This window comes from Aethalodelphis obliquidens, unplaced genomic scaffold (genome assembly GCF_003676395.1).
Source record: "Aethalodelphis obliquidens isolate GAN/ISIS:26980383/991018 unplaced genomic scaffold, ASM367639v1 scaffold72, whole genome shotgun sequence".
NCBI classification, from domain to species: Eukaryota; Metazoa; Chordata; class Mammalia; order Artiodactyla; family Delphinidae; genus Aethalodelphis; species Aethalodelphis obliquidens.
In genome coordinates, this window is record NW_020838016.1 from 4,651,242 (window position 1) to 4,677,757 (window position 26,516).

General features: G+C 44.8%; 1 non-coding gene across 1 annotated transcript; it reads right to left on the reverse strand.

Annotated features, from left to right (window-relative positions):
• Window positions 1-13,701: 13,701 nt before the first annotated feature.
• LOC113612142 (U6 spliceosomal RNA) lies at window positions 13,702-13,808 on the reverse strand. Its single transcript, XR_003429737.1, has one exon. It is a non-coding gene; the product is annotated as a U6 spliceosomal RNA (small nuclear RNA).
• Window positions 13,809-26,516: the final 12,708 nt, after the last annotated feature.

The following is a 26,516-nucleotide window of genomic DNA, read 5'->3' on the forward strand; positions in this document are numbered from 1 at the left end:
CCGCGGCAAAGTTCTTTTAAGTTCCTTTTACAGACTGTAGACTCTGTCTAGCCTCTGTGCTACATTTCCCCAACTCTTAGATTTTTTTTTCTACTTATTTTTCTGTGTGCCCATTTTATGCTTTGGCTAACTTCCTGTGGGTGCTTAGGATTCTCAGTTTCCTTGTAATCTGGCCTGACTCGGTCCCTTCAGGGAACTTCCGCCAGCTTTTGAGCCCACCTGGAGGGGGGAACCTCATTACGTCCACAGCTGTCTGGCGCCACCTAGTGTTGAGTACGGGAAATTCCTTCTTTTGTTCCCACTCGCCTCGAAGCGCCCTGGGCTTCCGGGATAGAGAAAAGGAAAACTCAGGCAAGTTTCCTAGAATGAGAACTCAACAGCAAACTTCCACGGGCTTGGTCCCTAGCAAACCTCCACTGTCGTCAGTAGATTTAGAGTTTAGCAAAGGCCACCATCTCCTCGCTCGTGTTCTGTCTGTCCCCAGCACATGATTAAGGGCTCCACTCTGTGCCCACGTGGGTCTCCCTCCTCCCCTGTCTGTCGGTCTTTCCTCTGTGCTGCCCTTCCCTACGTCTTAAAAAAGGAGTTTTTGGTATTTTTCCCCATGTGTTCTATTTCTAGCCTATCCCTGGATTTGACTGACTTTCTTGTTCCCACGACGGGAGAGTCATGTTAAACCATTTTGGCGCCCAGACTGTGACGTTTGGAAGTGGCACACAAGAGTTGACCCCAAATTACAGTTTTCTCTTTCTGGCTCAAGGGATTCTCAGGTCCTCAAGCATCTAACAAAAAAGCCTGGAAAACCCACACAGGTGGGAGCAGGAGGTTCACAAAGGGAAGACACAGCCCCTTCTGCCTCCTTCACTGGAGCGGGCTGCCAGCCCAGGAGAGGTTGTAAAACCCCATTAAGGACCTTGGAGGAAAATTTGACGAGCCTTCTCAGGTACCTGCAAAAAAGCCCCCAATGCAAAAGCACAAACTCTCCTGTGGGAGGAGGTACATGTCCCTGGTCCCTCTACTGCACCCCACTGGGGAAATTAAAAAAAAAACGACTTTAAAAAACCTGGCTGTTGGAAAAATAAGTGGCTGTGTAAACCTCAGTAACTTCTACGTTTGCTCCTGTGCTTTAAAATGACTCATCTACGAGGTGGCCACACATCTCCACATTTCCTGGAGATGCCAGGAAGTCTTCTATCAAACTGCCTTGGTGTCAGCCTACAGATATTATTTGGGGTTAGGAGATCACACCCCAGAACTAGGGCCCTCTGATGCCATCCCGCCTACATTAACCTCGCTGAAGGGCTTCCTCCCTCCCTCCCTCCCTCCCTTCGTTCCTCCCTCCCTCCCCCTTCCTTCCTTCCTTTTATCTTTCTTTTCTTTTCTAACAAAGTTTTAAACTCTGAAGGAGAAATTTAATTTGGCATTGGCAAAGACAAGCCTCAGGCTGAAGAACTGATAAGAAGCTTGGGTCTGAGCCAAGGGGGTGGACTACCTCCACCCCCTTCCCATCCTCCAATCAGCCACCTCTGAGTTTCCTCCCTTCCTAAACTTCATCAAGCCCTTTATTGCCACCCCAGACACAAATCAGCCAGTCTTTGCGCTCCAGTGCCTACTGTGAACTGAAACTTGGTATCACTGAACCTCTGGAATTGTGCCTCTCCAGGATATTCAACCAGCCTGCCCTGTGTCAGCTCTCATGACCACTCTTCTGGGTAGGATAGGACAGGAGAGGAAAGGATTTCTGCTTTAGCTACTAATAAGCAAACTCCTCCCATCACCAAGGGAGAGTGTTGCCACTTTGGAAATGGGCCTGTCCACTCTGTGAAGACTGAGATGACCAGGTCTGGACATGCTTCTTGCTTGTCTAGCTCAGTAGTGTCTGAGACATGCCTGGAAGACATTGATCAAGATGGTGGAGTGAGCACACATCAAGCCCTCTCTGTAACCTCCTCCAGCCACAGAGGAGTGATTGATGAAATGTGCATGCACACACACACACACACACACACACACACACGAGCCAATGAATGAATCAAAAAATCAATCTTTGTGGACCAATAATGAAGAATAAACCTACAGAGTAGGCTGGTGAAATGTAGCCCAAGGGTAGAAGGAAATGGGTATACATAGATTGAGCTTCAAAGCTCATGTGGGAATGGAGATGAGTGTACCCTGTGCTTGGCAGGAGAGTGGACCCGTGCTTGCTGCATGAAGCTGGGGCTGGGGCTGGTTGTCTTGCCTATCCAGCAAATGGGGGCTGAAAACACTCCAGAAACGTGCTGCTTGCCCATGGTGCAGGAAGGAAAAGGGGCATCTTTGCTAAAGATGGGAACTGGGCTGGTCCTGCACCAGGGGTGCAGCGCCAGGAATTTTGTTGCCTGAGAGCCAGCACCTGAAAGTCCATAATTTAAGAGTCCACCCTGGGTGTGCAAACCAGGAAGAATGGGCTAAGTCAGCTGCAAAAGTTCTTACCATGCAAGGACTTGTTCATGGAAAACACTCCCAGGCAGAATGAGCTTTGGAACAAAAATGACAAAGGACATTACGAAATTCATCTTGAGGCTCATTTTACAGGCTCAACAGACAGAAGAATTCATAACAGAAGAGATGGAAATAATAGATAATTTGAAAATCTGAAAACTCATGGAATGTCTCCCACCCTTCCTTAAAATGTAGTGGTGGCAGCTTTTTTTCCCTACCAATTGAGAGTATTTTGGATACTTCTGGGTAATAGAAAGCTCTAGAGCCACTTTCACTAGGAGTTTGCATTCATAATTAAAATTGCCTATTCCCAGATAATAATAAAAACTTTGAACTCTCATGAGATGTAAAGTTTCTTTTGTCTTTAGCAGGTGGCTTCCTGACTTCAGCGAAGGGTGTGGTCAGCTTCTATCTCTCTTTTTTTACATCCTCCTCCTTCACCTGCAGCCATTGTGGACCCCTCTGAGATTGGAGTTCAGGAAGGGAAGAGGGAAAAGGGGGATCAGGAAAGGTCTTACTTGATTGGAACAGTGGAAAGCTGGGTTTGGGCTTCCTGGGACCCACTGAGGTTTAAAGCTGCTTCTTTCTCCTATGAATACTTTTGTGAGTTCTTCGTAAGCTTTCCTGCTGAAACGCTCAGACTGTAACTCCCATGTAGGTAATGAATTTTGTTTTTCCAGCTTGTGATGGTTAACTTTATGTGTCAACTGGGCTGGGCCATGGGGTGCCCAGATATTTGGATGAACACGATTCTGGGTGTGTCTGTGAGGGTGTTTCTGGAGGAGAGTAACATTTGAAATGGTGGACTGGGTAAAGCAGAGTGCCCTGCTCGTGGTGGCTGGGTCTCATCAAGTCACTTGAAGGCCTGAGTAGAATAACAAGGCTGAGTAAGAGAGAATTCTCTCTCTCTGCCCAACTGTTTTCAAGCTGGGACATCAGACTTCTGTCTTCAGACTCAAGCTTGGACTGGAATTTACACCATTGGCTTTCTTTGTTCTCAGGCCTTCAGACTCAGACAGCAACTATACCATTGTCTCCCCTGGGTCTCCAGTTTGCCAACTGCAGATCTTGGGACTTGTCAGCCCCCAAATCATGTGAGCCAATTCCTTATAATAAATCTCTCTCTTTCTCTCTCCCCCACTGGGAGGGTCCAGAAGACATACCTTTCTTTTTATCTTATTTTATTCTAAAAATTGAATTATAGTTGATTTATAATATATTAGTTTTAGGTGTACAACATGGTAATTCAATATTTTTTATAGGTTATACTCCATTTAAAGTTGTTATAAAATATTAGCTATATTCCCTGTGCTGCACATTGCATCCTTGTATGTTATTCATTTTATACCTACTAGTTTGTGCCTCTTAACCTCCTTCCCCTGTCCTGTCTTGCCCCTCCTCCCACCCCTCTCCCCACTGGGAACCACTAGTTTGTTCTCTGTATCTGTGAGTCTGCTTCTGTTTTGTTATATTCATTTGTTTGTTTTAGTTTTTAGATTTCACATACAAGTGAAAACATGCAGTATTTGTCTTTCTCTGCAGAAGACCTTTCACCATCACTGTGAGAAATAAGTTTGTGAGGGGAGCCCTGACATCCTTGGAGAGCTCTGATCACCTTTCTCTACAGGTCAGGTCTCACAGTGGCAGCTGCAGTCATCAAGGCCTAAATGCAATGGGAGTAATTAGATCCGGGGTGGCAGGAGCCAAGTGGTGGCAATCAACCGCCAAAGGCAAGGTAGACACGGTTAGTGTAATAGACAGCAAAGTCAAGGCAGCCATTGGGAAAGTCTGACTCCTACAGGCTTAGGGCGTTGGCTACTTCATCATGGTGTTCCTAGAAGTGAAATTGATGGGAAGCCTACTACATTCCTACTTGATCTGTAGGAACAGAAAAGTTCTAGGTCAAGGGAGCAAAAGTCTAACCTGAATCATATAAAATAGATAACCAACAAGGACCTACTGTGTAGCACTGGAAACTCTACTCAATATTCTGTAGTAACCTATATGGGAAAATAATCTGAAAAAGAATGGATATATGTATATGTATAACTGAATCACTATGCTGTACACCTGAAACTAACACAACATTGTAAATCAGCTATACGCCAATAAAATTTTTTAAAAAAACAGAGAACTGTGGCCTCACAATCAATTCCCAGACCTGAGCCAGTTTATAGACCCAGAGGCCCTTGAATGAAGGGGGTGCTAATGCCCTTTAGGAAGGACACTGGCACATTGCCAAACATTTATTCTTCCTCCCAGGTTTCCCCAAAGGGACTTATAGCCTTTTATCAGGGTAACTGCATTGGGGAAAAGGAAATAATCAGGCCTTTTGGGGACTACTGGACACTGATTCTGAACTGACAGTGATTTTGGGAGACCCAACATGTCACTGTGGTCCACCAGTCAGAGCAGTGACTTACAGAAGTCAGGTGATCAACGGGGTTTAATTCAGGTCCTGTCAGAGTGGGCCCAGTGGGTCCCTGAACACACCCTGTGGCTATTTCCCTGGTTCTGGAATGCATAATTGGAATAGATATACTCATTAGCTGGCAGAATTCCTGCACTGCTTCTCTGACCTGTGGAGTGAGGTGGGAAAGGCCAGGTGGAAGCCACTAAAGCTGCCTCTACCTAGGAAACTAGTAACTCAAAGGCAATACTACATTCCTGGGGGGATTGCAGAGATTAGTGCCACCATCAAGGACTTGAAAGATGCAGGGGTGGTGACTCCCACCCCACCCCCATTCACCTCACCTATTTGACCTCTGCAGGAGAGGGATGGATCCTGGAGAATGACAGTGCATCATGGAATATTATAAGCTTAGCCAGGTGGTGGGTTTTTAAAAATTAATTTATTATTTATTTATTTATTTTGTGGTACGTGGGCCTCTCACTGTTGTGGCCTCTCCCGTCGTGGAGCACAGGCTCCGGACGCACAGGCTCAGCGGCCGTGGCTCACGGACCCAGCCGCTCCGTGGCATGTGGGATCTTCCCGGACCGGGGCACAAACCCGTGTCCCCTGCATTGGCAGGCGAACTCTCAACCACTTTGCCACCAGGGAAGCCCCAGGTGGTGTTTTTAATTGCAGCTGCTACACCAGATATGGTTTCATTGCTTGAGCAAATCAACACATCCCCTGGTACCTGGTATGTAGCTATTGACCTAGCTATTGCTTTTTTTCTCATTACCTGTTAGTAAAGGCCACCAGAAACAGTTTTCTTTTCGTTGGCAAGGCCAGCAATACACGACCCCTGCTCTGCCTCAGGGGTATATCAGCTGTGTAGCTCTATGTCATCATTTAGTTCACAGGTATCTTGATCACCTTTCTCTCCTACAAGATACCACACTGGTCCATTACATTAATGACATTATGCTGATTGGATCTACTGAGCAAGAAGTAGCAACTACTCTAGACTTGTCGGTAAGACACTTTCATGTTAGAGGATGGGAAGTAAACCTGACTAAAATTCAGGGACCTTCTACCTCAGTGAAACTTCTAGGGGCACCGTGGTGTGGGGCATGTCAAGATCTCCCATCTAAGCTTTTGGTTTACATGGCTATAGAGACTAAGAAGTCCCAAGATCTGCAGCTGGCAAACTTGAGACCCAGGAAAGACAATGGTGTAAGTTCTAGTCTGAGTCCCAGTCTCAAGGGGGGAGAAGACTGATGTCCCAGCTTGAAGGCAGGCAGAGAGAGAGGGAAGGAGAGAGAATTCTTTCTTACTCAGCCCTTTACTTCTGTTTAGATAGCCCTTCTAAGGTAAAGGATAAGTTGTTGCTTGGACCCTCCTACAGCCAAAATGTGGCACAGCACCCACTGTACCTCTTTGGACTTTGGATACAACAAACTCCTCATGTGATGTGTTCCTCCAGCCCATTTACTGAGTGATCTGAAAGGACACTAGATTTTTTTTTTTTTAATATTTATTTATTTGGCTGCGCCAGGTCTTAGTTGCGGCATGCAGGATCTTTGTTGCCTCGTGCGGGATCTTTAGTTGGGGCTTGTGGGCTCTTAGTTGTGGCATGTGAGATCTAGTTCCCTGACCAGGGATTGAACCTGGGTCTCCTGCGTTGGGAGCTCGGAGTCTTAACCACTGGACCACCAGGGAAGTCCCAAAAGACGCTAGTGTTTTTCTTTTTTTTTTCAGTATGCGGGCCTCTCACTGTTGTGGCTTCTCCCGTTGCGGAGCACCGGCTCCGGATGCGCAGGCTCACGGGCCCAGCCGCTCCACGGCATGTGGGATCCTCCCAGACCGGGGCACGAACCCGTGTCCCCTGCAACGGCAGGCGGACTCTCAACCACTGCGCCACCAGGGAAGCCCAAGACGCTAGTTTTGAGTGGGGCCCAGAACAAGAGAAGGCTCTGCATCGGTCCAGGCTGCGGTGCAAGCTGCTCTGCCATTCGGGCCACAGGATCCAGCAGATCCGATGGGGCTTAGACTGTCATGGCAGGTAGGGATGCTGCTTGCAGCCTTTGGCAGCCCTTGTCAGTGGATCACAAGTCAGGCCTTTAGGGCTTCCCTGGAGAACACAGACTAGTCCACAGCTGCAGCTTTCCTCTGGTTTCCTCAGACACTACCACCTGCTCTGTATTCATAGGCCTTTTGGCCTCCTCCAACTGAGCCAGGCACCCAGGCTCCTTTTTCCCTAACAGCAGGGAACACACATCAGGCTCTCTGCGTGGAACCCTAAGGTTGGGGTTAAGAGATAAACTGCCCCTCATTCCATCCTTAGCCTGGGGTCAGTGAAACTCAGAGCACTCCAACACTCTCTCCAAAGACATCCTCTTCACAAATCCTTTGAAATGTCCAAAAACTCAATCCTTTTTATGTCCTCTCTATGGGTGTTAGGTACAATATTTGGATATTCCCTTAAAGTTTAATATCATGTTACATATTGAAGAGGTAAGGAGGGAATAGCATCTTTGCAAGGAGACCAGGAGACGATTAAATGTGAACAGGCAGTTATGAAAAATATTGCTCTTGGAAATAAAAAGACTCCAATAAGTAGGATAAATAAGAGGCTAGAATAGCTGATGAGAGACGAGTCAATCAAAGGAGAGAAAGAAATTACATATAATACAGAACCAAAAGATGGAGAAATGAAAACTATGAAGTTGAGAGTCATGGAAGATAGACTGAGAAATTCTAATCCGAGAGGCGTTCTGAGTGAGAAAACTGGTGAGATCACAGGAGAGGGAATGGCTGAAAAATTTCTGTAATTGAAAAAAATTCCAGTTCAGAATAGTGCACTGATTATTGTGAGGGCAAAGTAATTAAAAAACCCAAACAATCCCTCCCGAGCACCACCACCGGCGTGCCTCACTGGGAACAGAGCAAGGAGAGCCGGCATCAGTGCGATCACATTTCCATCACAGGAAACATCTGGGTCAAAAGTGTGTCCTGCCTTCTTTTGCCCAGGGAGGGAGAACAGGGGGCGTGCGACTGTCGTCTCCACAACTTTCTACTACTCCCTTCTCTCTCCATAGACTAACAGGCTTTTTTTTCCATTAAAAAAAAAAAAAAGACTTTTCTGTTACTTCTGGTCCACATGTAGTTTATGAGGAGCTCAAGGCACTCGTCGTTTAGGGCTCAGACACAGAGTACCACACACACAGTAGGAGCTTATTCCAGGGGTTTTCCTCAGTGTTGACACTCGGCTCTGTGATTGGGGCCTGGCTGGTTCAGTGATGGGGACCAGACGGGCAAGCGAGGAAACAGCAGCGCCTGTCTCCTGTGACATATTCTAATTGCTGTCCTATTGTAGAGCTGTCACAGGCGCTGCTTTCAAAGGGTGGAAAGAAGAGGAAGGGAACAAACTTAAGATCTGGCTAGCCTCTTGATTTTTAATCTTTAGGCCAACTAAATTTATCTCCAAAAGGAATACCTGCTTACTGTAAAAAGTTCGAGCAACATAGAAGGACGTAAATCAAAAAGCCCCTCCTTTCCTTCCTTTCTCCTTCATCCTAGGTGTGAGCTCTGTGACTGTTTGCTGTGCCTCCTTCCAGATCCTTCTCTCTCAGAGATGGGATAATATGTGAAGTGTCAGCAGATCTGGTTCTCCCATCCCACACTCCCTCTTCTCTGGAGCCCTCCTCCACTCCCGATTTGGGAAGGTAGGTGGGAGATACTCATCTCTTCAAGGAAGCTGTCACAGTGGAATCAGAGATGAAATATGCCAGTTCTTGGATTTTAGGCTAAAATGTTCAACCCAACTATGAAGTAGAAAAGGTTGAGCAGAAAAGGTTATGTTTTGGCAGTTTTTCCCCCTCTTCCCAAACTCAGGCTAGATCAAGCTGTGGCTGAGGGAGAGGGAAGATGAGGAAGTAAGAAAAAACAGTCAGGATGTCAAAAGGGCGTCTCCTGTGCCCTCCCCTGGGGGTTAGACATAACATATGAGGGTGTTATAGAACGCCCAGGATAGAGTTTGGGGACTCAGGAGCTGAGGGGTCAGTGATAAACCTCCATTTGGAGCTTTGGGGAGCAGACACCCCCCCTCTGAAGATGTGATATGAAGTAAGCCCCTAAATCTATAGGCCAAGGTAAGGAAAGAAAACTTCTGCATTGACTAAGTTTAAATATCAAATGCCTTCATCATGAAGAACCTAGGGGTAAGACGGCAATAAAGACACAGACCTACTAGAGCATGGACTTGAGGATATGGGAAGGGGGAAGGGTAAGCTGTGACAAAGTGAGAGAGTGGCATGGACGTATATACACTACCAAACGTAAAATAGATAGCTAGTGGGAAGCAGCCGCATAGCACAGGGAGGTCAGCTCGGTGCTTTGTGACCACCTAGAGGGGTGGGATAGGGAGGGTGGGAGGGAGACGCAAGAGGGAGGAGATATGGGAACATATGTGTATGTACAACTGATTTACTTTGTTATAAAGCAGAAACTAATACACCATTGTAAAGCAATTCTACTCCAATAAAGATGTTAAAAAAATAAAATAAAATGCCTGACTTTAGCCAGGATTGACCATGGCTACTTTTTCTGCATCAGGAGGAATGGAGACTCCAAATAAAGGTAAAATCGCATTATGTAACAATAACAAAAGTCATGACATGACGTACACCAGGTGATCTATCTATATATCACCATATATGACTTTTATTAGATATCTATATTTTTATATATATTATATATAAATATAACATATTTTATATAATATATTATATACAATAATGTATAATATTATATATAATAGTTGGCCTTTTTAAGGTTATGTCCACTTAAAAAAAATTCCCAACACTGCTGCAATGACTATCTTTGCACACTTGTGTGACTGTATGTAGGTCGGATTCGTAGATCAGAGGGATGTGCAATGTAAAGTTGGATTCCACTTAGGCTTTTGACTCTATTCCTCCCTTTCTCTTTCTCAATGAATTTTATCCCGAGATGAGATGAAAGAGTAATGGTTTCAATTTCTCCCTCTCATGCCAAGTTAAGATATTTAAACATGAAGTGTGGGTTTGTCTATCACCAAAGAGGTGCTGAAAAGTGAATTTGTTTCCCACTCTGTCTTCTTCTCGGATATTTGTAAATATTTGGATCAGTGGCTTTGTTTCTTACTTTTCTGAGAGTGGCTTCCAGAGGAACCCGCCGGAGCCAGCTGCAGTTCCGAGAGATGCCACTAGGTGTCAATGTAGGTCTTGATTGGCACCAATTCTTGGCTGCAGTTAATTTGGTTCGGTCCCCGTGGAGCCTCAGCGTCCTCTCCTGCAAAATAACAAATGTCCGTCGTGCAGGGCACTTTCTTCAGGAAGGACTCCAGGGAGCTCAGGAGTTTGCATACGAAGCCGAGGGAGCGAGGGGCTTCTGATAATGATATTCAATGTCTGACGGAGTCGCTTACAGGCAGAGCCAGGTCTCTCCCCGCTTTGATGTATGAGATTATTATGGAGAGGTAATGCAGGCCAAGTGATGCTGTTCGGTGGGCTGTGCATGTGGACCCCTTTGTGAATTGTGAGGCCTGGCGCAGCCGAGATGGTCGCTTCACAGGGTGGGGGGAGAGGGGTGCAATGGGGACTGCCGTGGAGGGCCAGGCACTACTCTCTCGGTTTGTTCTCAGCTGCAACAGACTGGGCCTCTTTCCCGGGGTGCGAGGGAGGCCAGATGTGGTGAGCATCTCTCCCCGGGCCAGTGGTGGAAGGCAGAGAGCATTGCCTTGGGGAGATGGCCAGAGAGGCTACCAAGTGGTTGCTACTCTGGACTCTAGAATGTCGACCCAATCAATATTAAATTTATGCAGGGGAGCTCTTCAATCCAGGCCTTTATGAAGGTGACAGGAGTAAAAGGAGGAGTGAGCTGGCACTCTGGAATGAGGTCTCAGTAGAGGTTCTTCCCCAGCTGACCTCCAGTGAGAATGGCAGCAGGGCTGGTAGACCCCTAGACAGGGTTGCCAGTAAAAGAGTCTCTATTCTCTTCCTCCAGCTTGTGCAAGCCTCTTCCACGGCCCACCTGTTTAACTGGAGTGTTGTATGTGTTTTGTTCTGTTTTAAGATTTTTATGTTTGAGCCACATCACCAGCTCGAAACAAAAATTCTATCCTCTTGCTTTACTGTTTCTACCTACCCTGGGGAGTCCCCACAGACTCTAACTAGGGGTGATGAGAACCACCTCTCAAGGCCTCCATATCTCACCTCCATGCTGTTCCAGAACCCCAGATGGTTTAACCCCTGGATCCGAACTGTGGTCACTGCCACAGGGCATCCCTGCCAAAGTCTGGTCCTAGATGGATGGATGTTTGTCTTCTGCAGAGTGAACTCTCACCTTGGCCTCCAAGTTACTTACTCAGGTTTTGCTCACCTGCTCGGCTGTTACCCCCAGGGCCCAGCACAGGCCCCAGCCAGGTGCCTTGCCAGCTCTAGTTTTGCCTCACAAGCCCTGACCCCAGGCCTCAGGCCTCTGGTTAGGACCTGGGTCCCCGTTCCAGATTTCCCATAGACCTGTCCACCCCGACAGCTTTCTTAGCCGCAAGTCTGGATCTTAGACGCTTTATTCCCAGAAGATTCCAGATCCTACTACAGACTGTCCACCTTTCTCCTGAGCCCTGCAGATCGTGGGATGTCAGGCAGGGGCGTGGCTTCACAGCACCATATAATCCTATTACACTCCTCCAGGGCATCAGCAATAGGGAGTTATATACCTACATCCCCATGGGGCCTTAGCATCCTCTCCCCAAATACAGGTAAGGCCTTAATGTGCATAACTAAGAAGGCACCCCCAACGGCCCCACGGTGACTTGCTATCCTTACCCAATGGACTAAGAGGCAGAGGGTGTAATTTGTTAAGTTCTGGACTCACTTTGGACTGAGTTACTTTTACTGTTGACAGAAAGCTCTTCATCTTTGTACCAACAGATGTGAAAAGTAAATCAGTAAATACTGACTCTTTATTCGCTGATTTCTATGGACAGGCACATATGCAATTACTATCTATTATTGAATGAGTAAGCTCTGGGCTCTGGCTTCAGGCCTGTGAGGAGTGACTGGTTGCCAGACTGCCAGGATGGGGATATGGGGGCGCGGTGAGTGCTGGGCGGCTCTCACACTCTCTTGCTCTTTCCTCCCTAAACCTGGGCATTCAGCCTGTTTCTGGGGCCTGGATGTTGTGTTTTCTGCCCTGCTCAGCATTCTTCGCTGCTACGATCTACAGTGGGAGGGGCGTTTTAAACCACATTGGACAGAAGAGCCTTCCTCTTGGATTTGGGACAAAGCACAGGCACCGTGGCACTTTCTGTGTGACTGTTAAACATGCCTCCAGGCTCCTGCAGCTGAGGGTAAGACAGAGGAGTACTGGGGTTCCTGATTTAACCATGTTACGCTCCGAGTCACGTAGAAGACAACCGTAAATATGGTCCAGTGGTTGGCAGGCAGGCAGTTGGGACATGGGATGAGCAAAGAGGTGAGGGGGATTAGAGCATGCTGGGAATACATGAGTTACGGGCTGGAGAGAATTCTGGTGGTCTGGATCAACTCTGGAAAACATCTAAGACTCTGGCCTAGCATTCAGTCCTGTCCAGGACTCATAAACTGATCTCTGTTTGAAGGGTCTGAATCCCAGAAGTGGAATGGTGGCCATTAGGGAAAAGCATAGTGAAGCCAGGAGGGAGATGCACAGAAATGGTGGAAGGGACCCAAGAGGATCTGGATGGAGCATTGAGAGGGTCCCTTCCACACGTCCCCCATCAGCCCTTGTGCACCTTGTTTGTGATTGGAGCGGTCAGCGTGCCCTCTTGGGGCAGGTGATGCGCGAAGCTCTTGGTCAGCCTTGTCAGAAGATTCTCGTTCCTTGTGGGAGCTGGACTCTCCAGTCTCCATCCATGTGCTCAGATCCACATTTTTGGGATCCCTTCCTCTCAGTACCAACTCTAGTCTGGGATCTGGGCTTTTCTTGGGGATGGGGTTCAGCCAGAGCTCGGGTGGGATCCTCAGCCAGCGCCTCAGCTGCCCCCTGACGAGCAGGAAGCCCAGAAACTTGTGGAGAGGCCAGACTAGAGTGAGGGTGAAATCTGTCCATTAGGCATTGTGCACATGGTTGATGCGGAGGACGTCATTGGTCATTTAGTCCCCCCAGGGCGTCTCACACATGGGAACACGAGACCTAGTGACATGGATGCAATCAACTCACTGGGGCTTCTTCAGCCTATGGGCTCCTGGGCCTGGCCTGGCTGTGCTGGCGCTTTCATCACTGGTCATCATTCAAGTTTCTGCCTTCCTGGGTCCAGGAAACGAGGAAATATATTACTGTCCGATCACTACCCAAACACCCCCAAACAGCGTCACACTGTTTGAATGCCCCACGCAGGGGAGGGTCTTCCAAGGAGGGACAGGAGTTCTGCCAACAGTGCAGCTGGGACTCACTGTGCAGCAAAGCTGGCTTCTGTTGGAACAAACATCTGATTGAGCTACCTCAGTTTCCCCAGATTGATCCATTCCTGGATATGAAAGCAGAAATGGCCCAGATTCACACTAGGCCCCCACTTTTCCTCCGTTCCCTCAGCTAAAAGAATTCATTACCAAATCCTCTTCTTTCATTTTTGGGAAAAAATACCCCATACATTTAAAAGATGGGGCAGAGTCGTGGCAGGCAGCATGTTGCTCAGGCACGATGCCCTACGCGTACTACTCAATCACACTGAACTATGGAGAAGTCCATTCTGAAAAACCCACACATTTGACTAATGCGTGTTTGATGCTCCAGTTTTTTTTTTTTAAAAAGATATGGAATGCTTCATGAATTTGCATGTCATGCTTGCACAGGGGCCATGCTAATCTTCTCTGTGTCGCTCCAGTTTTGGCATATGTGCTGCCGAAGTGAGCACGATGTTCCAATTTATTCATTGGGAATAATATGTGGTATGAGTGGAATCTGTAGCAAACATTTTTTTTTCTTTTTTAAAAAATAACAAATGACATCCTGTGGTCTCTCTTCCTTTTTTATTTTTAGTCAACCCCAAGTACAATGCACACTGATAAAAACGATGTACGTTGCATGTATCTGTGATAATAGCCGAAGCCAAGGCAGTCTGAGGCATATTAACAACAGACTTATCTGTGGAGCAGAACATTATGTAAGATGCATTTTCCTCTAGAGCCAAGCTGAGCAGAATTCACCTGCACGGCAGATAAGTGGCCCCTGGGCCCAGGTGCAGCCCCGCGCCGGGCCAGCGGCTGGGGGAATTTTCTCACCAATATAATCGACACAAGGGTAGGATTTCCATTTAGCGCAACAGAAACTAACATGAAAATTGTCACTTGATGTTTTGCAGTCTGGCTGTACTAATGTCACCTATGGAACCCAAGATAATTTCAGTGACATCTTTCTTTTCCCAGGGAGGAGAAATGTGCTTTCTGCCAGTGTCCATCTGACAAACCTGGATAAACATTTTCATGGCAGGTGGAGAGAGTGTATAAAACTGTCCCCCCAGCCCGACCCCAGCAAAAAAGATATAGGGCTAAATAATGATAGACCACTTGGTGGAAGCTGGTGAGGTAACCTTGATTCCTTCCTTCTGGGTGGCCAGGGGCTCCTTCGACTGTGGTGACCAAATGGATACTGGAAGAAAGCCGGGCACCCTCATCTGTGTAGCTCTGTGAGCCTTGGGTGTGGCCTGGTTAGGGACGTGATGCTGTTCATCTGCAGCCCCGCCCCCCATCCAATCGCAGCCCCTCCTCTGCGGCCCCAGATCCTACATCACACCCCCTGACCAGCAGCACCGTGGCTAGGGATTGGCTGTTTATTCTTCCGTGTGTGCTGTCACTCCGCAGGTACTGATAGAGCCCTTCCCTAGGCTGCTGTCTGACTCTCCCTCCCATTTCAGTTCTCCACTCCCCAGCCTTCCCTGGCTTCTCTGCCTTCTCAGCTGTTCTACCGTTGCTCTCTCTCCAGCAGCACAGCATCGCTCACTTCTCAGAGCCTCCATGAAACCATCCCATCCAACTGTCTCCTCTGTTTGTCTTTTGTTCTTTATCCAGGCCTTGGGGCTGCTCGGGAAAGTCACGGAGGTGGAGTCCACATCCAACCTCAGCTGGAGACTCTGAATTGTGCTGAACTTCTCTTCCTCTTGGGGCCCCTCCATGGCATTTCCCCAAAGGTGCCTTCAAGCCTGGACCCTCAAGGCTTGGTCTATTTCTGCCTCCCCATGTCTCGAGGGATCTCCCCCCCACCCCCCGCCGCCAACAACGTTCATATCTCAATGACTCTGTCGCTTAGTTTCCTCTCAGATTATAGTTCTCGTCTTCCTTTGCTGGACTTTTCCTAGGAATGATCAGCATTTCTCCCTCCTCATTTTCACCACCCGCATGCCTCTTATCTTTTGACATTTGCTTTCCATTTCTTCCATTTTGTGAAAATGATATTTTTGAAGGACTTAGATGAGGCTGCGTGAGATTCAGTGGCTGTTCCTCAGGCTAGTGGCGGGGTTTGTCTGGTGTGACCAACATATCCTTCTTGTGGGAGACAGAATAATGACCCTCCAAGGATATCCATGTTCTAACTCCTGGAACCTGTGAATATGTTACCTTATATGGCAAAAGGGACTTTGATGTGACCAAGTTAAGTATCTTGAGATGGGGAGATTATTCTGGATTATCTGGGTGGACCCAATGTCATCACAAGGGTCTTTATAAGGAAAAGAGGGAGGAGACAGGAGAGTCTAATTCTGGGAGGAGCTGTAATGATGGAAGCAGGGTGATGCCGGGCCACGAGCCAAGTAATGCTGGCAGCCTCTAGTAGCTAGAAAAGGCAAGGAATGGATTATCCCTTAGAGCCTTCAAAAGTAACACAGCTCCGCCAATACTTAATTTTAGCCTCATAAAGTCCATTTCATTTTCCTTCCCTCTAGGACTTTAAGAGAATAAATTTGTATTGCTTTAAGCCACTAAGTTTGTGGTAATTTGTTACAGCAGCAATAAGAAATGAATACACTTCTCAAAATTCTCTTCTCCCTAGATTGTCACATCTGAAGTGATGGAAACTTCTGCTTCTTCTGCTGGTGCTTTTCAACCTGTTTTCTCCAAAATGGGAGCGTTTTAAGCCTCAGTCCTCTTCTCTTGCTGTGCGTTTAGCATTTTCACAATGAGCATTTGTAGAATTAGTCTGTTTAATAATACCACTGTATTCGGCACATCTGGGGATACCTCCCTTCTTAGAGAATCTTTCTCCACCCACAGCCCCTGCTGGGTGGACAGCAGGCCCCTGACCACCCCCCAGTTATAGCTGATTGGCACAGGAGTGTGCACCTCATCTAAGGGGAGCTCACTGGCCAGCTGACCTGATGCAGAAAAGGAGAGATGGGCTGATCAGATGCCCTCTCTGGGGAATCTAAGTGATACCAAATTTCAGTTCACGGTAGGCCCTAGAGCGCAAAGACTGGCTGATTTGTGTCTGGGGTGGCAATAAAGGGCTAGATGAAGTTTAGGAAGGGAGGAAACTCAGAGGTGGCTGATTGGAGGATGGGAAGCGGGTGGAGGTAGTCAGGGAAGCTGAGGAGCCACTCCACGGGGAGGAGAGAGTGTCTCTGTCTCGAAGTGGCTTTGGTTTTGCCTTTCCAATGGCTTGGGAGTTTTTCGTGTTTCTCTGAGACACTTTGTGTTCTCACAGGATTCTTTTTTTTTTTTGAAGAGTACATTCAAGTAGCTTTAATACATCTTTTTCCGTTTTTAAAGTAAATTTATTTATTTATTTATTTTTGGCTGCGTTGGGTCTTTGTTGCTGCACGCAGGCTGTCTCTAGTCGTGACGAGCGGGGGTTTACTCTTCGTTACGGTGCGCCGTCTTCTAATCGTGGTGGCTTCTTTTTCTGTGGAGCTCGGTCTCTAGGCGAGCAGACTTCGTGGCATGCGGGCTTCAGTAGTTGTGGCACGCAGGCTCAGTAGTTGTGGTGTGTGGTCTTAGCTGCTCCGTGGAATGTGGGATCTTCCCGGACGAGGGCTCAAACCCGTGTCCCCTGCATTGGCAGGTGGATTCTTAACCACTGCACCACCAGGGAAGTCCTAGGACTCCTTTTTGACTTGAGCTAGTTTGGATTTCTGTTCCTTACAATAAAAGAGTCTCTGATTAGAATGATCTATGATTGTCCAGTTGCTCAAGTCAGGAAACCTGGGGGTCACCTTGGACTCTCCTTGTCTTCTTTGTTGTCCTGGAGCCTGAATATATGAAAAGGAGGAGAACCCGGGACAGACCCTGAGAAATACCAACATTTAAGGAGTGAAAGAAGAATCTTCAATGGAGGAGGAGAAGGAACAGTCAGAGAAATGGAAGGAAAACTAGGAATGCCTCCTGAAACATCCAGAAGTGAACGGAGGGAGTGGTTACAAGCACTAAATGTCATCAGATCCTAAATCAACTTGTTTTTGTTTTGATGAGTGATAAAAAGTAAACAACCTTTTTGAAATACAGTATCTTAAAACTGGGATTTGGGGGAAGAGCATTTGGGTGAGGGAACACATAAGCCATCCTCCAGTGGAAGCTAAGGCAAGTCGTTTATTTATTTTTAAATTTTATTTTTTATTATTATCATTTTTAACATCTTTATTGGAGTATAATTGCTTTACATTGTTGTGTTCGTTGCTGCTGTATAGCAAAGTGAATCAACTATATGTATACATATATCCCCATATCCCCTCCCTCTTGAGTCGCCCTCCCACCCTCCCTATCCCACCCCTCTAGGTGGTCAAAAAGCACCGAGCTGATCTCCCTATGCTATGCGGCTGCTTCCCGCTAGCTATCTATTTTACGTTTGGTTGTGTATATATGTCCATGCCACTCTCTCACTTCGTCCCAGCTTACCCTTCCCCCTCCCCGTGTCCTCAAGTCCATTCTCTACGTCTGCGTCTTTATTCCTGTCCGGTCCCTAGGTTCTTCATAACCATTTTTTTTTTAAGATTCCATATATATGTGTTAGCATACAGTGTTTGTTTTTGCTCTTTCTGACTTACTTCACTCTATATGACAGACTCTAGGTCCATCCACCTCACTACAAATAACTCAGTTTCATTTCTTTTTACAGCTGAGTAATATTCCATTGTATATATGTACCACATCTTCTTTATCCATTCATCTGCTGATGGACACTTAGGTTGCTTCCATGTCCTGGCAATTGTAAATAGTGCTGCAATGAACATTGTGGTACATGACTATTTCTGAGTTATGGTTTTCTCAGGGTATATGCCCCGTAGTGGGATTGCTGGGTCATATGATAATTCTATTTTTAGTTTTTTAAGGAACCTCCATACTGTTCTCCATAGTGGCTGTATCAATTTACATTCCTACCAACAGTGCAAGGGGGTTCCCTTTTTTCCACACCCTCTCCAGTATTTCCTGTTTGTAGATTTTTTGATGAAGTCCATTCTGACTGGTGTGAGGTGATATCTCATTGTAGTTTTGATTTGCATTTCTCTAATGATTAATGATGTTGAGCATTCTTTCATGTGTTTGTTGGCAATCTGTATATCTTCTTTGGAGAAATATCTATTTAGGTCTTCTGCCCATTTTTGGATTGGGTTGTTTTTCTTTTGATATTGAGCTGCATGACCTGCTTGTAAAGTGTGGAGATTAATCCTTTGTCAGTTGCTTCATTTGCAAATATTTTCTCCCATTCTGAGGGTTGTCTTTTCCTCTTGTTTATGGTTTCCTTTGCTGTGCATTTGGTCCCATTTGTTTATTTTTGTTTTTATTTCCATTTCTCTAGGAGGTGGGTCAAAAAGGATCTTGCTGTGATTTATGTCATAGAGTGTTCTGACTTGTTTTCCTCTAAGAGTTGTATTTTTTTTTTTTTTTTTGCGGTACACTGGCCTCTCACTGTTGTGGCCTCTCCCTTTGCGGAGGATCGGCTCCGGATGCGCAGCCTTAGCAGCTCAGGCCTGGCTGCTCCGCGGCATGTGGGATCTTCCCAGACCAGGGCACAAACCTGTGTCCCCTGCATCGGCAGGCAGACTCTCAACCACTGCGCCACCAGGGAAGCTCCCTCTAAGAGTTTTATAGTGTCTGGCCTTACATTTAGGTCTTTAATCCATTTTGAGTTTATTTTTGTGTATGGTGTTAGGGAGTGTTCTAATTCATTCTTTTACATGTAGCTGTCCAGTTTTCCCAGCATGAGTTATTGAAGAGGCTGTCTTTTCTCCATTGTATATTCTTGCCTTCTTCGTCAAAGATAAGGTGACCATATGTGCTTGGGTTTATCTCTGGGCTTTCAATCCTGTTCCATTGATCTATATTTCTGTTTTGTGCCAGTACCATGCTGTCTTGATTACTATAGCTTTGTAGTATAGTCTGAAGCCAGGGAACCTGATTCCTCCAGCTCCATTTTTCTTTCTCAAGATTGTTTTTGCTATTCAGGGTCTTTTGTGTTTCCATACAAATTGTGAAATTTTTCGTTCTAGTTCTGTGAAAAATGCCAGTGGTAGTTTGATAGGGATTGCACTGAATCTGTAGATTGCTTTGGGTAGTAAAGTCATTTTCACAATGTTGATTCTTCCAATCCAAGAACATGGTATAGCTCTCCATCTGTTGTTATCATCTTTAATTTCTTTCATCAGTGTCTTATAGTTTTCTGCATACAGGTCTTTTGTTTCCAGAGGTAGGTTTATTCCTTGGTATTTTATTCTTTTTGTTGCAGTGGTAAATGGGAGTGTTTCCTTAATTTCACTTTCAGATTTTTCATCATTAGTGTATAGGAATGCAAGAAATTTCTGTGCATTAATTTTGTATCCTGCTACTTTACCAAATTCATTGATTAGCTCTAGTAGTTTTCTGGTAGCATCTTTAGGATTCTCTATGTATAGTATCATGTCACCTGCAAACAGTGACAGTTTTACTTTTTCTTTTCTGATTTGGAATCCTTTTATTTCTTTTTCGTCTCTGATTGTTGTGGCTAAAACTTCCAAAACAATGTTGAATAATGATGGTGAGAGTGGGCAACCTTGTCTTGTTCCAGATCTTAGTGGAAATGGTTTCAGTTTTTCACTATTGAGGACGATGTTGGCTGTGGGTTTGTCATATATGGCCTTTATTATGTTGAGGACACTTCAGTCTATGCCTACTTTCTGCAGGGTTTTTATCATAAATCGGTGTTGAATTTTGTCAAAAGCTTTTTCTGCATCTATTGAGATGATCATATGGTTTTTATTCTTCAGTTTGTTAATATGGTGTATCACATTGATTGATTTGCGTATATTGAAGAATCCTTGCATCCCTGGGATAAACCCCACTTGATCATGGTGTATGATCCTTTTAATGTGCTGTTGGAGTATGTTTACTAGTATTTGGTTGAGGATTTTTCATCTCTGTTCATCAGTGATATTGGCGTGTACTTTTCTTTTCTCGTGCCATCTTTGTCTGGTTTTGGTATCAGGGTGGTTGTGGCCTCGTAGAATGAGTTTGGGAGTGTTCCTCCCTCTGCTATATTTTGGAAAATTTGAGAAGGGTAAGTGTTAGCTCTTCTGTAAATATTTGATAGAATTTGCCTGTGAAGCCATTTGGTCCTGGGCCTTTGTTTGTTGGAAGGTTTTTAATCACAGTCTCAATTTCAGTGCTTGGATTGGTCTGCTCATATTTTCTATTTCTTCCTGGTTCAGTCTTGGAAGGTTGTCCTTTTCTAAGAATTTGTCCATTTCTTCCAGGTTGTCCATTTTATTGGCATATAGTTGCTTGTAGTAATCTCTCATGATCCTTTATATTTCTGCAGTGTCAGTTGTTACTTCTCCTTTTTCATTTCTAATTCTGTTGATTTGAGTCTTCTCTCTTTTTTTCTAGATGAGTCTGTCTAATGGTTTATCAATTTTGTTTATCTTCTCAAAGAACCAGATCTTAGTTTTATTGATGTTTGCTATCATTTCCTTCATTTCTTTTTCATTTATTTCTGATCTGATTTTTATGATTTCTTTCCTCTGCTAACTTTAGGCTTATTTTGTTCTTCTTTCTGTAATTGTTTTGGGTATAAGGTTAGGTTGTTTATTTGAGATGTTTCTTGTTTCTGGAGGTAGAATTGTATTACTGTAGACTTCCCTCTTAGATCTGCTTTTTCTGCATCCCATAGGTTTTGGGTTGTTGTGTTTTCATTGTCATTTGTTTGTAGGTCATTTTCGATTTCCTCTTTTATTTCCTCAGTGATCTCTTGGTTATGTAGTAACATATTGTTTAGCCTCCATGTCTTTGTATGTTTTACAGTTTTTTTTCCCTGTAATTGATATCTAGTCTCATAGCGTTGCTGTTGGAAAAGATACTTGATATGATTTCAATTTTCTTAAATTTACCAAAGCTTGGTTTGTGACCCAAGATTTGATGTATCCTGGAGAATGTTCCATGAGCACTTGAGAAGAAAGAGTATTCTGTTGTTTTTGGATGGAATATCCTATAAATATCAATTAAATCCATCTTGTTAAATGTGTCATTTAAAGCTTGTGTTTCCTTATTTATTTTCATTTTGGATGATCTGTCCATTGGTGAAAGTGGGGTGTTAAAATCCCCTACTATTATTGTGTTACTGTCAATTTCCCCTTTTATGACTGTTAGCATTTGCCTTATGGTTTGAGGTGTTCTTATGCTGGGTGCATATATATTTACAATTGTTATATATCCTTCTTGGATTGATCCCTTGATCATTATGTAGTGTCCTTCTTTGTCTCTTGTAATTGTCTTTATTTTAAAGTCCATTTTGTCTGATATGAGAATTGCTGCTCTGGCTTTCTTTTGATTTCCATTTGCATGGAATATCTTTTTCCATCCTCTCACTTTCAGTCTGTATGTGTCCCTAGGTCTGAAGTGGGTCTCTTATAAACAGCATATATATGGGTCTTGTTTTTGTATCCATTCAGCCAGTCTGTGTCTTTTGGTTGGAGCATTTAATCCATTTACACTTAAGGTAATTATTGATATGTATGTTCCTATTACCATTTTCTTAATTGTTTTGGGTTTGTAATTGTAGGTCTTTTCCTTCTCTTGTGTTTCCTGCCTAGAAAAGTTCCTTTAACATTTGTTGTAAAGCTGGTGTGGTGGTGCTGAATTCTCTTACCTTCTGCTTGTCTGGAAAGGTTTTAATTTCTCCATCAAATGTGAATGAGATCCTTGCTGGGTAGAGTAATCTTGGTTGTAGGTGTTTCCCTTTCATCACTTTAAATATGTCCTGCCACACCCTTCTGGCTTGCAGAGTTTCTGCTGAAAGATCAGCTGTTAACCTTAGGGGGATTCCCTTGTATGTTATTTTTTGCTTTTCCGTTGTTGCTTTCAATATTTTTTCTTTGTATTAACTTTTGATAGTTTGATTAATATGTGTCTTGGTGTGTTTCTCTTTGGCTTTATCCTGTATGGGACTCTCTGCCCTTCCTAGACTTGATTGACTATTTCCTTTCCCATATTAGGGAAGTTCTCAACTATAGTCTCTTCAAATATTTTCTTAGTCCCTTTCTTTTTCTCTTCTTCTGAGACCCACATAATTCGAATGTTGGTACATTTACTGTTGCCTCAGAGGTCTGGGAGACTGTCTCAATTCTCTTCATTCTTTTTTCCTTATTCTGATATGCAGTAGTTATTTCCACTCTTTTATCTTCCAGGTAACTTATCCATTCTTCTGCCTCAGTTATTCTTCTATTGATTCCTTCTAGAGAAGTTTTAATTTCATTTACTGTGTTATTCGTTGTTTGTTTGCTCTTTAGTTATTCTAGGTCCTTATTAATCCTTTCCTGTATTTTCTCCATTCTATTTCCAAGATTTTGGATCATCTTTACTATCATTACTCTGAATTCCTTTTCAGGTAGACTGCCTACTTCCTCTTCATTTGTTTGGTCTGGTGGGTTTCTACCTTGCTCCTTTATCTGCTGCGTATTTCTCTGTCTTCCCATTTTGCTTAACTTACTGTTTTTCGGGTCTCCTTTTCGCAGGCTGCAGGTTCATAGTTCCTGTTGTTCTTGGTGTTTGCCCCCAGTGGGTAAGGATTTTTCAGTGGGTTGTGTAGGCTTCCTGGTGGAGGGGACTGGTGCCTGTGTTCTGGTGGATGAGGCTGGATCTTGTCTTTCTGGTGGGCAGTACCACATCTGTTACTGTGTTTTGGGGTGTCTGTGAACTTAGTATGATTTTAGGCAGCCTCTCTGTTAATGGGTGGGGTTGTATTCTTGTCTTGCTAGTTTTTTGGTATGGGGTGTCCAGCACTGGAGCTTGCTGGTCGTTGAGTGGAGCTGGGTCTTAGCGTTGAGATGGAGATCTCTGGCAGAGCTCTTGCTGATTGATAGTACATGGGGCCAAGAGGTCTCTGGTGGACCAATGTCCTGAATTCGGCTCTCCCACCTGAGAGGCTCAGGCCTGACAGCCGGCTGGAGCACCAAGACCCTGTCAGCCACATGGCTTTTTGGAAATCTGAGGTCTTCTGCCAGTGTTCAGCAGTTGTTGTGTAGGAGTTGTTCCGCATGTAGATGTATTTTTGATGTATTTTTGGGGAGGAAGTGATCACGTCTTATTCCTCTGCCATCTTGAAGGTGCTCTCTCTTCACACTATTCAGTTTTGAAGTGTTCCATACTCACAGATCAATCAAGGAAATGCTTGAGGGCAGATTTAGGGAAATCTTCCATTACTCCTGTTGCTAGAGGATCAACATTTCATCTGGAAAGACCTAAATCTGGCAATCTCACTTCAGGCCTAGCTCATCCACCTTTTTTCCTTTTGTGCTTAGTCTGTTTCACTTGCTCATACCGGCCCCTGTGCAGAGGCCTTGCCCCCGGCCCTTCAGACCAGAGTTCCTTGTGAAATGGCTGAGCCGACACCTCAGCTCGGGATGTGCGCTGAACCTCCTCACAGGACACTCAACTCAAGATGTGTGTATTCACTTTTATCTTTTAAAATTAATCAATAGACAGCACACATGCCTGGCACTTTTTTCCTTTGTGCTTAGTCTAGTTTCACTTGCTCATAGGGTACTGCATGCAGTGGCCTTCTTCCCAGCAATGCATACAAGAGTTCCTAAGCGTGAAATGGGCAAGTTGTTTATTAATGCCAGCTGCAAAATACATACAGGGGTAAGAAGTGAGTGATGAGGATTTCAACTAGATCTGACCTTGAGCTCCTCAAGCTCCTCAAGGAGCTCCTCCAACCTATTTGCAGTACCTGGCTTAGCTCCTGGCATTCGTTCATTCTTGCTACAATCTTTGTCACACATTTAGGTCTCAGGAACATAGTAGGCATTCAGTTGGACAAATTAAGCTCTTTTTACATCATGTTCTGAAAATTGTGCATCTAAAAAACTCCAGACTTTCCTAGCTGACAATTTTAGCTGCCAGAATGCATGGGAAGAAAACACAGTTTGTTTAGAAGTAAAGATATTTTCCACTTGCCATGGAAGGAATCCAGATTTTGAGTAAGTATTGAATTGTGTGATATTGAAAATATTTAATGAAAAAAAATTTGTTGTTTGCATGGATTGATCCATGCAACTAAAATTCTTAATACAGAGATACTCCTCACTGAAAATTTTAAGGATGAGGGCCTCCCCGACATTGGGCTGGACACACCCCTGAGTGAAGGGGATGCCCTAAATCTCCCAGTGTATCACTCTGAAGTCACAGTGATCCACGTGGTGTCCTTTGTCCCATCAAATGAAATTCAACATGGACCCTTGGCAGTCGAAAATAAACTCCTACCTCTGTGACTCATTTTGGGAAAAAGAAAAGAGGAACTGTATAATCAAATGTGCTCTTTTGGAGATTCTGGGAGCGGCAGGACAAAAACCTTGTGGGTAGCATGCTTAGGTTGGGTTGAAAACACACTGGAGTGTTTCTGTGTCCATAAGAAGCCCTCTAGGTTGGCTGCAGCCTGGCTTTGTGATAGCTGATTAGAATGCAAAGCAGTCTTGCAGGCTTGTTCCTGGAGCTGTCTCACCTCTGTCCCCTCAACTCTGCCTAGGCCCATTCCTAAGTGTGAAAGTTCTCATTGTTATCTTGGTTACAGAATCCCATTCCTTGTCTGTTTTCTTTGCCCTTATCCTCACATTTCTTTGAATGTCCTTTCATGGGACGCCTTGATCTGCTCCCAGAGAAATGCAATTATCAGAAATCAACCTCTCTCACCCATTTCTGCCCTAAGCAGCTTTCGCCCACTGGTGAATTTCACATTGTACTGAGAAAGTCAGCAACTAATACTAATAATAATAAAATATGTTTGTATTTCTTAGATGACTTTTTCCACTGGGGACTCACTGGTGAGAGCTAGGTGCTGAGCAGAGTGAGTGTGTATATGAGCTGGAAATGGAGAGCAAGAAAGAGACCTGGCCAGCTGAAGCTTTTCCTTGACAGCTAATTTACATTTTTTGGTATCAAGGGGTCTGTGCCAGTAATTGGCATGCAGATTGTGTCTGATGGGCCTGTTATACTGAATAAAGGAATCTGCTAGTTAGAATAAGCCAACCCCAGGCTGATGGATGGGGCATAAGGAGGTCATTGCAAAAGAGAAATTGTGTCTGTGTGTGTGTCCCTGTTCGTACGTGTGTTTCACAAGAATTTCTACCCCCTCCCCTCTCCCTCTTTATCCAGCAAACTCTAATCTTTCATATTGCATTGAGACAAATGTTGCTCCATTTCTCTCCCTCTCTCTGTTTTTCCCTTGAAGGGATATTTGATGGAACCCACTCCAGGTTTTAATAAAGTGCGGGGGCAAAGGAGAAATTAAAACAGTGTCATGGTTTGTTAGCAGCCCAGGATCTTCCAGGATGGGCCCAGGCTACAAATTACACTCTGGAATTAATTGGCAGAAGGTAGTTTTCTTGTCCATCATTCTTAATCCAAAGGTGTGGGTGGAAGCAGCTGTGGGACGTCAACAGGAAAACGTGTGCTCTTATCTATTTCCCCTTTGCTTTGTCTAAGTTACTGGTGTGATTAGGTAGCTGTTTTCTGGACCCTCACCCCATGCCTCGATTAGGTAGGAGTTGAGCTATTTGTTGTTACCTCTTGGGTTAGCTGGGTGATTCTAGGCATCCTGCTAAGCAGGGTGATTTCAGTCCGGGTACCTGCTATGGGTCATCAGGGTCCATATCTGGGCTTCCCATAGCCCTGGGAGACTGAAAGACCATATAGCTTCCTTTTCTAAAGCTCTATAAAAACCAAAAGCCCTACAGAGTTAACTCTTATTAATATAATATATGTTTGTTAGATAGACTACTATGTTTGGGTAAGACTTAAAGAAATATAAAAACATAGGAAGAATCAGCTTCTGTTTACCCATCCCTGGTTCCTCCTCCCAGATTGGAATAGATGATGTTGACTCTTGCTTGTCTTGTCTGGGACATGCATTTCGACAACTAGGGAAGTTTCACGCTCTCAGCCAGCCGTTAGCTTCCCCTAAGAGGCTGGTTCCCCGCCTTTATGCTCTGTAGGCCTGAGTCTGTCTTTCCTGGCACAAAAGGGAAGAATTCCTGTATGTCAAGCCCAGAAATCCTTAGGATGAACCTTTCCCAACTTGAAAGGAGGAATTTTCATCTGTCTAGCTCCTCCTATCTGAATACAAAACTTGAGTTTATCAAGTTTGTTGAGTGAATTTTTAAACTCCTATT